Below are 12,337 nucleotides of genomic sequence, written 5' to 3'. Positions count from 1 at the left end.
ATAGATAGATAGATAGATAGATAGATAGATAGATAGATAGATAGATAGATAGATAGATAGATAGATAGATAGATAGATAGATAGATAGATAGATGTGTGTGTGACTCACTAGCTGTCCAAGTATTTAACACACAAAATGTGACACAAGCCGAGGAGAGTTAGCCTACAGCAGCAACCGAACATTTCTGCCCAGAGTTGAACAAAGGAGCTGTCTGTTTCAGCACCACGGACAGTTCCTGTCATCTCTCCTATGACGAGGTGCTGCTGGCAAGAGCGACGGCCTGCCATTTTTATCTGCTGCACCGTGAAACATCAGACAGAAGTGACTTTACGAATTTATTAGCAAGGCCCCGTGCTCACACAAACTACACTGAAAATTCAGCGTGACGCGGAGACTGTTCAGTTTCACGACTTTTTTCGTTAACAGCGTGAATTGGAGATGAGGCTCACCTCAGTCCCACGGATGATATCGTCCCGGCCAGCATCAATAGATAAAGGTTATCTGAAAAACTTCAAAAGTCAAAAAATTCTGCTCTGATTAACGATATATGACTCCGGCTTGGTGTCACCTCAAACTGCAGCCTGGCGACGAACCAGGCAGCACTGGTTGTTTGACAGCTAGACAAAGACTTTGGGGCTTAATACCAGCGTGTGCGTATTCACTTGAAGAACACGGTTGCGATGAGTCCAAGAGCCACTGACCACCCACAGTCTCTCCTCATATCTGCCTGTAGTGAGGTTCAAAACACACACACACGCACAGAGCATGGCAAACAATAAATAAGACTGGCGATTCTTGATGTTTCCACTAGCGCTTAAATTGTTCAGACATTTATAATCCAGGCGCACTTCCAGAAATAGGATCATCATCTATCACTCATGTCCCTGCGTCATGCGTCGGTATTTGTACGTTTCCACCCAATGGGCCGCGCTGTTCGTCCCTCATAGGTAACTCGTACAGTAGGTCAAAATGGCAAGGAACCCAATCCGATTAAGCTGTCATTTCAATACGGTTACATTTGCGTAATGACGCGGATAAGCTTTGCTCGGGCAGTAAAATAATGACAGCATGTGCGCGAGCTTTGGCATTCAAATATGTCTCCAATTTAAGCTTTACAGCCTAAGTACAGTGACGCACTCTCTCTCACACATACACAGTCATTTCAAACTATCACTGAGAGTGTGTGGGTGTGCACGTGACACACATGAGAGAGAGAGAGAGAGAGAGAGAGAGAGAGAGAGAGAGAGAGAGAGAGCATAATAAGTTTTGTGTTTTTTTGAGGCTCTCTTTTGTGGCTAAATCATTGCCTCGGTACAACCAGCAGCCCATATCCCTCCGTATAAAGACAGGATTGTGCATATAATAAGGCTTACTGGTAGACTGCCTTCAGGAAAAGCTGCTGCTTCGTTTACACCTTTATCTAAATCCTCTCCTTTGTGAGCTCCAGTGAGCCCGGCGGCCCGATGTATGAGACTGCACTGCAGAGGGTTTCTCCGGAATCTCCATGATTGAGCTCATGAGCAAACATATCGTGAGCCAAATACACAAAACAGGAACACTCATTCCCAAAAAAAGAAAAAACTAAACAAAAAAGGCAGGCACTGAGGTTGCCTCTCACATTGCGACGCATATCTTTAGTTTAATTATTTATCTTTTGGCTTCCTGAATGTTTGAAGCCCTTTGTAATCTATATTCGAAGTCAATTACATCGTTTCCACAGCATGTGTTGAACTTCTCCCATTAAAAGCTTTTGACTGACTCAGAGCTTTATAAAACTGATTTATATTAGCCTTTCTCCACCGTGTATTTTTTCTAGATTAACTACTGCAACTGTCCGACAGAACCACAGACCAGGGGCGATCAATCTGTGGTTGTAATATTAGAAGAGTCGGTTAAAATGAGGTCTGCGAACTTTATCAGATGGTCAGAAAAACCGTGTTATGTCGAAAAGCCGAAAAAAGAAAAAAGAAAATTGGCCTACCTTCAACTCGATTCCAAAAATGGTACGACGCCGTTTGTCAGTCAGTGAGGAAGGCTTTGGACATCACAACTCCAGGTCAATGGAGAAAACAGGTTTCCATATAGTGTGTGCAAGCTCGTGATAGTCTGTGTTTCGGCGAGGTCACCCATTCAGCCGATCGTCCGGTTTAAATCCAAACAGAAGAATGGAGATTTTTGTCTCTGTCCTTTAGGGAAGAAGTGCGCCAAGTGCTCTCCTACGCAGATGTGACTTTGCGCGCTTGAAATAAAACGGATGATGGGTAGAAGAAGAAGAAAAAAATACGATTTTACTACAGCAAATAAAACATAACATCAAAACGAGTTGGGGCTAAGCTGTCAAACGACTAACCCCTCCGAAAAAAATATCTGACAGCTGACTTTTACGCAAATAGTGTTCGGTTAGCCTGCTAATCCTCTCCTGGGTGCTTGACCATCCTAGGCTCGCTGATTGGTGCGATCCCCACTCAGCCGCGGCGCGGTGGAGATGTGGAAAAGAAATGTATGGATATAATGGCCAGATCCGATGGGGGGGTTTCCTCCACAGCTCCTCTGTAGTTGCAATGCACACGACGAGAGGAATCGCTCCCTGGTCCTAGTGCACCACACACCGTCCCTGCTGTCTCCAACACATGCTGCACCTGCACTCTGGCACCATCATCGCAACTGAACGGCAAAATAGACGAGGGGATGGCGCGGGAGAGAAATTCCAGCAGACATCGATAACTCAATTCAAAGCGCCAAAGAAGAAGTGCAAAAAAATCCGCTCTTCACTTGTTGGAAGAGAGGAAAAGGTGGACAGGGTTAAGAAAGGAAAATACGGGGGTGGGAGGTGCGGAAAAGGAGAGATCAACAGGGAAGAGAGAAGGGACTTAAAACTGCATGTTTCAGCCTTACGCTGGAGAGGAGCTTGAAATAAAGTGCGAGTTCAAAGTATTATGTTGTCCGTTCAAATGGAAATATGAATTATAAACAGCCTACTGTTTAATCTTGTTATTACTTTGTTTTGCGGCTGCGATTAAAAGGAGTTATCCGGACACCTGTCGAATTTGAAACACCGACATCACAATCTCAGAGACATCAGGGAGCTTCTAGGCTACACGCTGCCTTCTTTTATAACATCCTTATTTACAACAGTTTGAAGTCTGACTGAAATTAGAAAATATTGACCTCTTTGTGTTAGTGATTATGTAGCAGCTCTATTTTCTATATCTTTATTATCTCCCCGGTTTCTGTTAAAAACCAAAAGGTAGGTGGAGGCTGAAGAAATACAGTTTGTTGGTTTTGCAGTAAAGTACCATCTTCAGCTTTTACATTCATGTTTTTTCTGATGGACTTGTTTTCAGAAACCTGTGAAATCTACATGAGGCAATAATGTTGTCATTGCGTCATGCAGTTCTAAGCAAAGACACACTGGTGAACAGCTAGACAACAATATACACAACAACAGAGGGAATGTTTCTAATTGAGTAATGAACTTTAGCTTGAAGATTAGTCCACTAAGCAAACACCACACATTAATCAGAATTGTGTAAGCTTCACTGTGAAAGTCACTTAGAAGTTAGTTCATTCTTTGGCAACCATGCTACCAAGAAACTGCCAGCAAATAATAAGATTTCTCTAAGTTTGTTGAACTAAACTTGTTCTCAGGTCTGGATATATAGACTTTGCTTGATTGGCAACTCTCTGACTCATCTGTTAGTTTGTTACATCCATTTTGTCAGGACAAATTACACCTTTTCAGCATCTTATCAGTACCTGGACTGTAGTTATGCCACACACTACGTCTGCCCACATTTAACACCAGCATGTAATCCAGCAGAATACATGAAAACACCTGTGTGGGTGTACAAATCCAATAGAGAATGATTCAGTTCTTGTACTCATCTCCAATTTTGGGTTAGCATGAGCCATCAGTGGTGATGAGACACATCCTACTAATTCATGTAATAGCGGTCTGAAAAAGAAAAAATAGTCTCAGCTCAGCTGAAATCTCACAGCCAAATGCACACTCAGTGGTGAATTGTTGTTGAATTGTTTGCTCTGTGTGCAATATTTAACACTTTACCCGCTGTCTCCCTCGCACCATTCTGTGCGAATGCCTTCTATTTTAAGCTGGTTTGACATTTTTGCTGGATAAAAATGGTCGTGGTATATTTTTTCTATGTATTTGTTTTTATGGTAAATAATTAATCAGAGAGTTCAGATCAGATCAAAGCCAGGATGAAACCAACACATACTAAATTGAGTAGCCCAATTATCACCATGAGTAATAGTAATAATAATACATTTTATTTGAGGGCGCCTTTCAAAAACCCAAGGTCAGCTTACAAAAGGACAACATTAATAAACAAAGCAATAGTCATAAAATACATAAAATAAGTTAAAATTGCAAAGCAGAACTTGACAACAGGTAAAATCAGCACTAAAGCAAATAGGCCAGTTTGAACAGATGTGTTTTGAGCTGTGATTTAATGTGGGAAGAGAGTCTATATTTCTTATGGCTGGAGGAAGAGAGCTCCAGAGCCGAGGAGCAGAGCGACTGAAGGCTCTGTTCCCCATAGTGGTAAGACGTGCGAACGGAACAGTAAGATGAATAGCAGATGAGGATCGGCGAGGGCGGGAAACTGTGGTGATATGGAGCAGGTCACACAAATAGGAAGGAGCAGATTTATGCATACACTTGTACGTAAGAAGTAAGATTTTAAAGTTTATCCTGACTTCTATGGTCAACCAGTGAAGCTGCTGAAGAATTGGCGTAATATGAGCTCTTGACGGAGTACGAGTTATGACCCGAGCTGTGGAATTTTGAAGAAGTTGGAGTTCATGAAGGGACCTTTTAGGGAGCCCAAATAAGAGGGAATTGCAGTAATCAATGCGGGAAGTAATACAACTATGGAGAAGGATTGCAGCAGCATGGGGTGTAAGGAAGGGGCGGAGTAATAAGCTAAATTCAGACCTGTATTTTTTAATCAGTGCCTTAAATGCACCACTTCAATATCAATATTAGGCATCTGACTCAAAGGCTGTGTTACTGGAGGCATATTTACTGATTTTTATTGAAACATTTGAAACCTTAAATTGTTTTTCTTAATAAGAGATTCAACATTTAAATGTAATAACATTGCCCAAACAGCTGTCTTATATATGGTGTATAGTGGAGCTCCAGTGCATGCCTTACTACAACTTAATAATTTATCCATCACAGGAAAATGTGAAATAAATAAACCTCTAAGCAGCTCACAAAAAAAACTCCTTTTCTTGAAAAACTCTCTACAGCATCTCTTCTTGGTCAAGTTTCGACAGTTCTGTAAGCCCCACAAACAAAATCCCATATACCATTCACCAACTTGTGTCAGCTAGGGAAGCAGGGATATGGGATCTACTATGGGCAGATGTAATTGTTTTAGAAAAAGCACGATCATCCATCATGTCAGACCCATCACCATAGTTTCTCACTTTAAACATTCATTTGTGCAGATCTGTAACAGCTGTTGGAAGTCATAAAACTGCATCTCCATCCACCCACCTGTAAGGATTCTCTTAACTCTTTGGTGAAATTCAGTTATGCATTTCATTTAGCATTTTTTCACTGCTGTATTGATTATGGTTGCATCATATGATGTAATCCACGATTGCAGCTTATAAGAGTACAAGTGCTCTGTAGATTTAAAATGCCAGCTAAGCTATACTGTCCAGTTTGCTAAACAAAAACTTGTGTTTCATTTGTGTGTCTTTTATATTTCTCAACCACTTAACATAGCAACCCTGTTTAAAAAGTGGTCATCTCAGTTGTAGGGACTACACAGCAATCTTCATAGTATACTGCCCTCAAGAAAACAGGAGCAACACTGAAGCTGAGGTTACAGAATAAAAGGAATGCTAAAGCAGCACGTGGGCATTTTTATGCACACAACAATTACACTGCATGTGTTTGTGTCTTGTCCACCTTTCATTGTGAAATCCCAAAAGGAACTGTGGTGTCCGTAAACGAGGGGAAGGAAGAGGGCTGTCTTGTATAACTGCACTGGCCCAGGGCTCAGGAAACTCGTCACAGACGTATCTGCCTCCGCAGTTTTCCTTTCAGAGTATGAGTAGGTACCTGACCATTATTCCGCCTGCAGAAAATATAGAGGCTGACTGATATGACATAAACCCTCCTCTTCATTCTCCATAAAAAAATAAAAAATATGCTCACTCATTCACTCACTCACTCACGCACTCACTCACTCATGGCTAGTTCCTCCATATTCGGTAGATAAACGGTGCATAAGTGATGCCATAGAAACTGCTTAGAGATCACAGGACTCCATCACAGCTTACTCCCACACTTCTTTTTTTTTCTTGCTGCTGCATTGTCCAGTCTCCCTCTGCTCAGTGGCACTGCACGGAGGCTACTTTGACTGGATGGGAACGGCTCCATATGGACTCTTTCACTAATTTAAAAAAAAAAAAAAATCACCAACTTTGCTTTTAAATAGGCGATATCTTGAATTAACATCGTGTCCCACTTTCCTGAGCGGACAGAAATAGACGATGCATATGAATGCAGCCAGATAAAGAAACAATTAATTCTTTGGTTCAAATTGAAAATAAGAAGAAAATAATGTGTGTCCTAGTGGGCCACAGGAAACACAAGAACAGATGTAGCCGTGGACTTTTAAAACACAGCAGTACTCCTGCAATGTGAGTTCACACACAGACAAATTGTCTGCTCTCCATTGGTTTCTACTTGAACATTTCTCAAAGTTTTAACGTAATAAGATGAAGCCTTTTCCCCCTTGCTGTGGGTTTGATTCAAAGTGCTTAAATCCACCAGTGAATCTTGCTTGTAGCAGTGCGTGTATGAACCCCATATTGAATTCTTTTCTGTCCACTTACACATAGCGCTGTCATAGATTTGATAGCACACAAACGTGGTGTAACCTTGGCCTCCAACAAATGAGTGATGTCACAGTATCAGTCTAATATTCACACTTCCTTTAGCTCTGTTTTGCTTTTCATCATCTCCTGGGAGCAATATTTGTCTCATTAGTTTATATATCTGTCACCGTCTGGTCTGTGTGTTGTCCATCAGTTGTCGTCATTTCATCTCCCTCCTGTTTCTGTGCCTTCCGCCATTTCTTGTTTCCTTCTCTGAGTTAGGCTTGTTCTTGTTGCTGTTGGATATTTTCTGCCAACTCTTAGAAGGATTTTGTGTAAAGCATATGTTTAGAGTAAAGACACTTTAATTTCACCACCTACAGTGCTGTGGAAAAGTATTTGCTTCCTTCCTGATTTTGAGCTTTTTTGCATATTTGTCACTTACATGTTTCAGATCATGAAACAATTTTAACATATTTTTTTTATTAAGAAATCAGCAGATCATGCCTCGATCTAAAGAAACTCAAGAACAGCTGAGAAACAAAGTCATTGACATCTATCAGTCTGAAAAGCAATTTTCAAGGGTTTATTGGATCATGAACACTGACCTTAACTGAGGCACGTGAACTACAGTGAGAGCCATAATCCACAAAACCTGAAACAGTGGTGAACCTTCCCAGGAGGGGCCAGCCTACAAAATTATTCCACCTTGATGTTTCATCCAGGTTATTCCCAAAAGAATCCAGAACATCTAAAGAACTGCAGGCCTCACATGCATCATTTAAGGTCCCACAAACAAAGCATTTCATAAAAAGGGTATACCAACAGCCAAACATGGTGGAGTTAGAATGATGGTCTGGAGCTGCTTTGATACTTCAGGAAAACTTGTCATTATTGATAAAATCATGAATTCTGAAGGAGAATGTTTTCCCTTCAGTTCATGTCCTGAAGCTCAACCACACTTATGTTATGTCAAAAAACATACCAGAAAATCTGCCTCTGCATGACTCCAGAAAGAAAATAAACAAGTGGACTAGTCTAAATCTGGACTTAAATCAGATTTAGGTGCTTTGGCATGAACTCAAACAGGCTGTTCATGCTTGAACATACTCCAGTGTGTCTGAATTAAAACAATTCTTCAAAGAACAGCAGGCCAAAATTCCTCAACAGTGATGTGAAAAGCACTTGATTGCAGTTCTTGCTGCCAAAGGTGGCACAACCAGTTATTACGTTTAGGGAGCAATTGCTTTCCCACACACAGCCAAGTAGCTTTACATAACTTTTTTCTTTAATAAATGCAATCACTCATTTAAAAACTGCATTTTGTATTTATGCATACTATCTTTATCTAATATTAAAGTCTGCTGGATGATTTGAAATGTCAGTGTGACAAATATGCAAAAAGACTAAGACATCAGGAAGAAGCCATTTCTTCTTCCAACTGTTTAGGAATTTGCTGTCATAAAAGAGAAATAACGCTTCTTTATCTCCAAGAGACTATACTGGATGTCCCTTCACCTTCCACTTCTAAGGCTTCAATGAGAGATTTTTACAATTTGCTAGTTAGCTTGTGTCCATCGTCCATCATTTCTAATTCTTTCTGTGATATGCACACATGCTGAAAATGGACAGACGAACACACATACTCTGACAAACGCAATAACACACACCCACAGACAAGCAGATGTTTCACAGAGTGTGCTGACTGATACATGCCCATTGCCTAATTGCAGGTTTATGAAATCTGCAGGTTGCGGGTGCCAAGCAGTTTCTAAACGGATGCCAAACGGTTGCTGTGACAGCAGGTCGTGACCTTCCTGTAATTGTAGAGATGATGCCATTTCCCCTGCTCATCTGGTATGCACATCTGTGCCAGCACAAAACCACTGACAGCCAGAGCACACAACTGAATTAAAACCAACACATCAGAATGAGAGTTGGTTTATTGTTACCAGTCCCTCAGAGGTTTACTTTTCAAAATGCCATTTCCTTTTTCAAATCCTTCAGTTAGAAGTGATTTAACCTCTTTATAACTGATACTGACACTGCCAGCAGATTCATGTGCAACCTTGGGAAAAGCAATTGCTCACACGTACAAGAAATCTAATAGTTCTAAAACTTTTGGACACCTTTTCTTGTCCTTGATTATGTCATCGTTTTGGCCAGTTCATGTGCTGAATGCTGTGAACAGCCTTTTTGATTAAAGTGGCATCTTTCCGAATCACAGTGCCATTGCCTTTGAATTTGATGGTCCGGCATACGTGTTTGATCATAGCGTGTGAAAAGGCATCAACATCTAATTAACCTCACCAAGTGATGCACTTCCAGAGAAGTTAAATTCTGGGTTTCATTTTAAAATGCAGAGCAGGAGAGGAGGGGGTTAAAACAAAGTTGAAGAGTACAAGTGGTGGATTCAGAATAACTTCTCTGTCTGGGCTTTTATAAGAATGTACCACCCACTGCTGGATCATCATGATCTAAAACCACTCATCATCTAACAGCTATTGTTGCATTGTGGAGAGTTTTATTTCAGTCACAGAAAGTCTTGGACATCAACCTACATATTTGATGCTTTCATTTGTTTTTTTAAAATATATATACAAAAAAAGAAGGACATTTCACCTTCTGATCCAAAATTCAAGCCATTCCTTTTGACGTCAGTCACACACTGACAATTTCTCCTCTAAAACAGCGAAAACTCCTTGTTTTGTGACATGACCTTGTCATTGCATCACTCTGAGTTTTTTCCACTGCTGTGTTAAATAACTTTTTGCAAAAGGCTAGTTTATTATTCATAGTTTAGGTTGTTTTGGGGTTTTTTTTGCATTTTGAGTAGTGCTGAATATTTCAACTTGGAACTACATTTTCTCCTTTTGGAACTTGCCAACAAACCATTGACTAAATTATCACAAAAACTTAAAAAAGTTTAAAGCTGAATCCCTTGAAAACACTGAGAAAAGGAGGAGAAGGAGAACTTAGTGAGTGGTACTCTGAACTTCTACTAGTAATATGCATTTGGGAATGTTTGGGGTGGTCCTATGTATGTCACTGGTACCGTGGGTGTATAGCTATTTGAAAATGGCTGTACATCCACAAATTCATTTAGAGAAATAAGGCTGTAGTTGTCAAAAGAAAATAATCTAAACCCAGACGCAAAAAGCAGTCTGTGCGGTAACAGGTGTGAGTAAACCATTGACCATGCCTACGATGATAAGCATCTGAAAGCAAATACTACAAATAAAGTATGAAATTAAAAAAGCAAAACAAAAAAGGGAAAAATCATAGCAATAGAAAAACAGCTGCAGTGAAGACAAACATCAAAACATGTGTGATGGGAAAACTTGAAAAAAAAAAAAACACACAAGTCCATAATTATTAGAAGTTAAAATCTAAGAATCTTAAAATACAAGATGTTTTGCAGACTTGGTGCAGACCCGTTTGTATCTAGAGCATGAAGAATTTGACAGTACATGAATGTCATAAACGCGACGTTACACTCTGACTTTGACGAACATTTGATGTTATCTGTTTAAATAAATTTGTGAGTGTGCAGGCATTACTTTTTCCCCTCTTCCACGCTGAGACACGTGTCAACATCATTAGTCAGTCTCATTAAGATCTCCCATCTAATCTGAATTATACATCAAGCAGCCAATCAAGAGCTTGCATCTGGAGCCATCATGGGAGCGTTCCTGATGATTCCCAGTCGAGGTTTTTCCTTTTAATCAGAAGACTGGAGCAGGATCACTGTTTTCCATCTAAAAAGGAATACATGGTAAGGTGCAGCAAAATAGAAAGATAGTAAGAGATGGAAAGAAAAGAATAGAGGGCGGGAGAGTGGGAAGTCTCAGATGTGCAGGAGTGGAGAGATTTACATTTAATAACCACGCACTGTGAATTTGTGCAAAGATGCTTCCAAAGGGAAAAAAACATGCTTACACTGTGTATAAATATATGTAAGTATGCCTTTTCTCACAAAAATGTAGATGAATTCATATCAAACTTTCAAAACCTAAAAGCCTAAACAATTTCAGTGCTATGTTTCACTGCCATTATACCGTGACGCTGTAGTACCAGGTATGAAGCAACACTCCTGCCCACACCCATCGGTGATTTGGAGCACAGCGGTGTTTTGTCCTTGTTTCATCTTATCCAGCTATTATTAATTTTTGTCATTTTTGACATGTAATTTTATACAGCATCAGCATCTGCTTCACTTACACCTCTGCTGTTACGCCTCTGTGTAGCTGTCACTGCAGTCGACAGTTTGCATTAGCAGTTTTCCTGAACTCCAGTGTTAGAAAAATCAAGTCTGGGCAAAGTCATTCTCCTCACTTTTACCACAGAGCAGGAGGCATAGCACATGACACCCACTCGCCCACTTGAATTCACAGCACAATTACCTGCTTTATTCTCACATGGCCTGAACAGAACTTTGTCAAGGAACCTGGTGGTGAGAATTTCCAAACAAAAGACACAAGCTAGCTCAGTTATGAAGCTCACATGGTGGACTACAAACACAATGCTACCCTTATATGTGATCTACAGAATTCAAACTCAGGGGGGGGCAATAACTATTTCTGTCACATGAACTCATCTGTGGATCAAAGTTTAAATGACTGCCTAAGTTATTTTTTGCCAGCTGGTTGGTGGACTGATATCACAAAACTAGAAAAAGTCAACTCAAAGGTACACAAGCACCACTTCCTTCTACAAATGGGGTTTTGAAGAGGGTAGTGACAGGATGCCACCACATATAAATGAGAACCAAATCTTAGGACTTATTTAGATGTAAGATTTAAGCCCCCACTTACTTGTGATGTCTCAAAGCTGGTGTTTGACAAGTAGCACTTCTTATGTGACACTAAGTACAGCAGCTAAGTGCATTTGTAATCTAATGTCTTTTATTTTTCACTCTCTTAATACAAGGTTACTTAACAATATTTTAATCACATAACTCCTCTGCTGAACATCAAGTTTTTCTGAAAACAATTGTCCTCTCCCTGTCCCTCCCTGCGCCTCTAGTATTCATTAACATAGAAATTGACAAGCCACAATTGAGGCTCTAAAGTGAAGTGCAGACAGCAAGGTCAGCCAAGAATCAGTAATTAAGCAAGTTCTTAAAGTGTGGTGGATCTGCTTATTAGTAGTGCAGGCCTGGACTCATCCATATAGAACTGAAAATGGAAATATAACCCATCTCATTCCAAGAGACGCCCGCAGGACGTCAGCACTCAGCATGCAAAACAATTACAGACTATTACGTAGGGCATACTGGGTTGAACATGGTCTCCTTGCCTCTAACTGCCTTTTACCTGTCTTTTGAGAGACACAACTTCTCCAAGCGTGCTTTTATAAATTATATAATGTCTAAATCTGTCTTTCAAAAGTTTTCATCCAGAGAAAGCAATCATAAGAGTAAGGGTCTGGTAAATGGTGCTGAAATTTCCTCAAGGAAATCTACAACCCTGAGAC

The 12,337-nt window shown here is 40.3% G+C and overlaps 1 protein-coding gene across 2 annotated transcripts in view; it reads right to left on the bottom strand.

Annotated features, from left to right (window-relative positions):
* The window catches only part of LOC102291884 (interleukin-1 receptor accessory protein-like 1-B), a gene marked incomplete at its 3' end in the record, with an annotated part of 149,736 nt that extends 146,907 nt beyond the window's left edge, over positions 1-2,829 (bottom strand). Inside the window, 1 exon segment of one of the 2 annotated variants that reach the window (XM_005935077.3) lies at positions 1,983-2,829. 2 annotated transcript variants of the gene reach the window in all.
* Between the last annotated feature and the right edge of the window lie 9,508 nt (positions 2,830-12,337).

This window comes from Haplochromis burtoni, unplaced genomic scaffold (assembly GCF_018398535.1).
Source record: "Haplochromis burtoni strain Fernald_Lab_line unplaced genomic scaffold, NCSU_Asbu1 Contig_75, whole genome shotgun sequence".
NCBI lineage: Eukaryota > Metazoa > Chordata > Actinopteri > Cichliformes > Cichlidae > Haplochromis > Haplochromis burtoni.
Note: the sequence above shows the minus strand (reverse complement) of the source record. Positions and strands in the feature narration are given on the sequence as shown.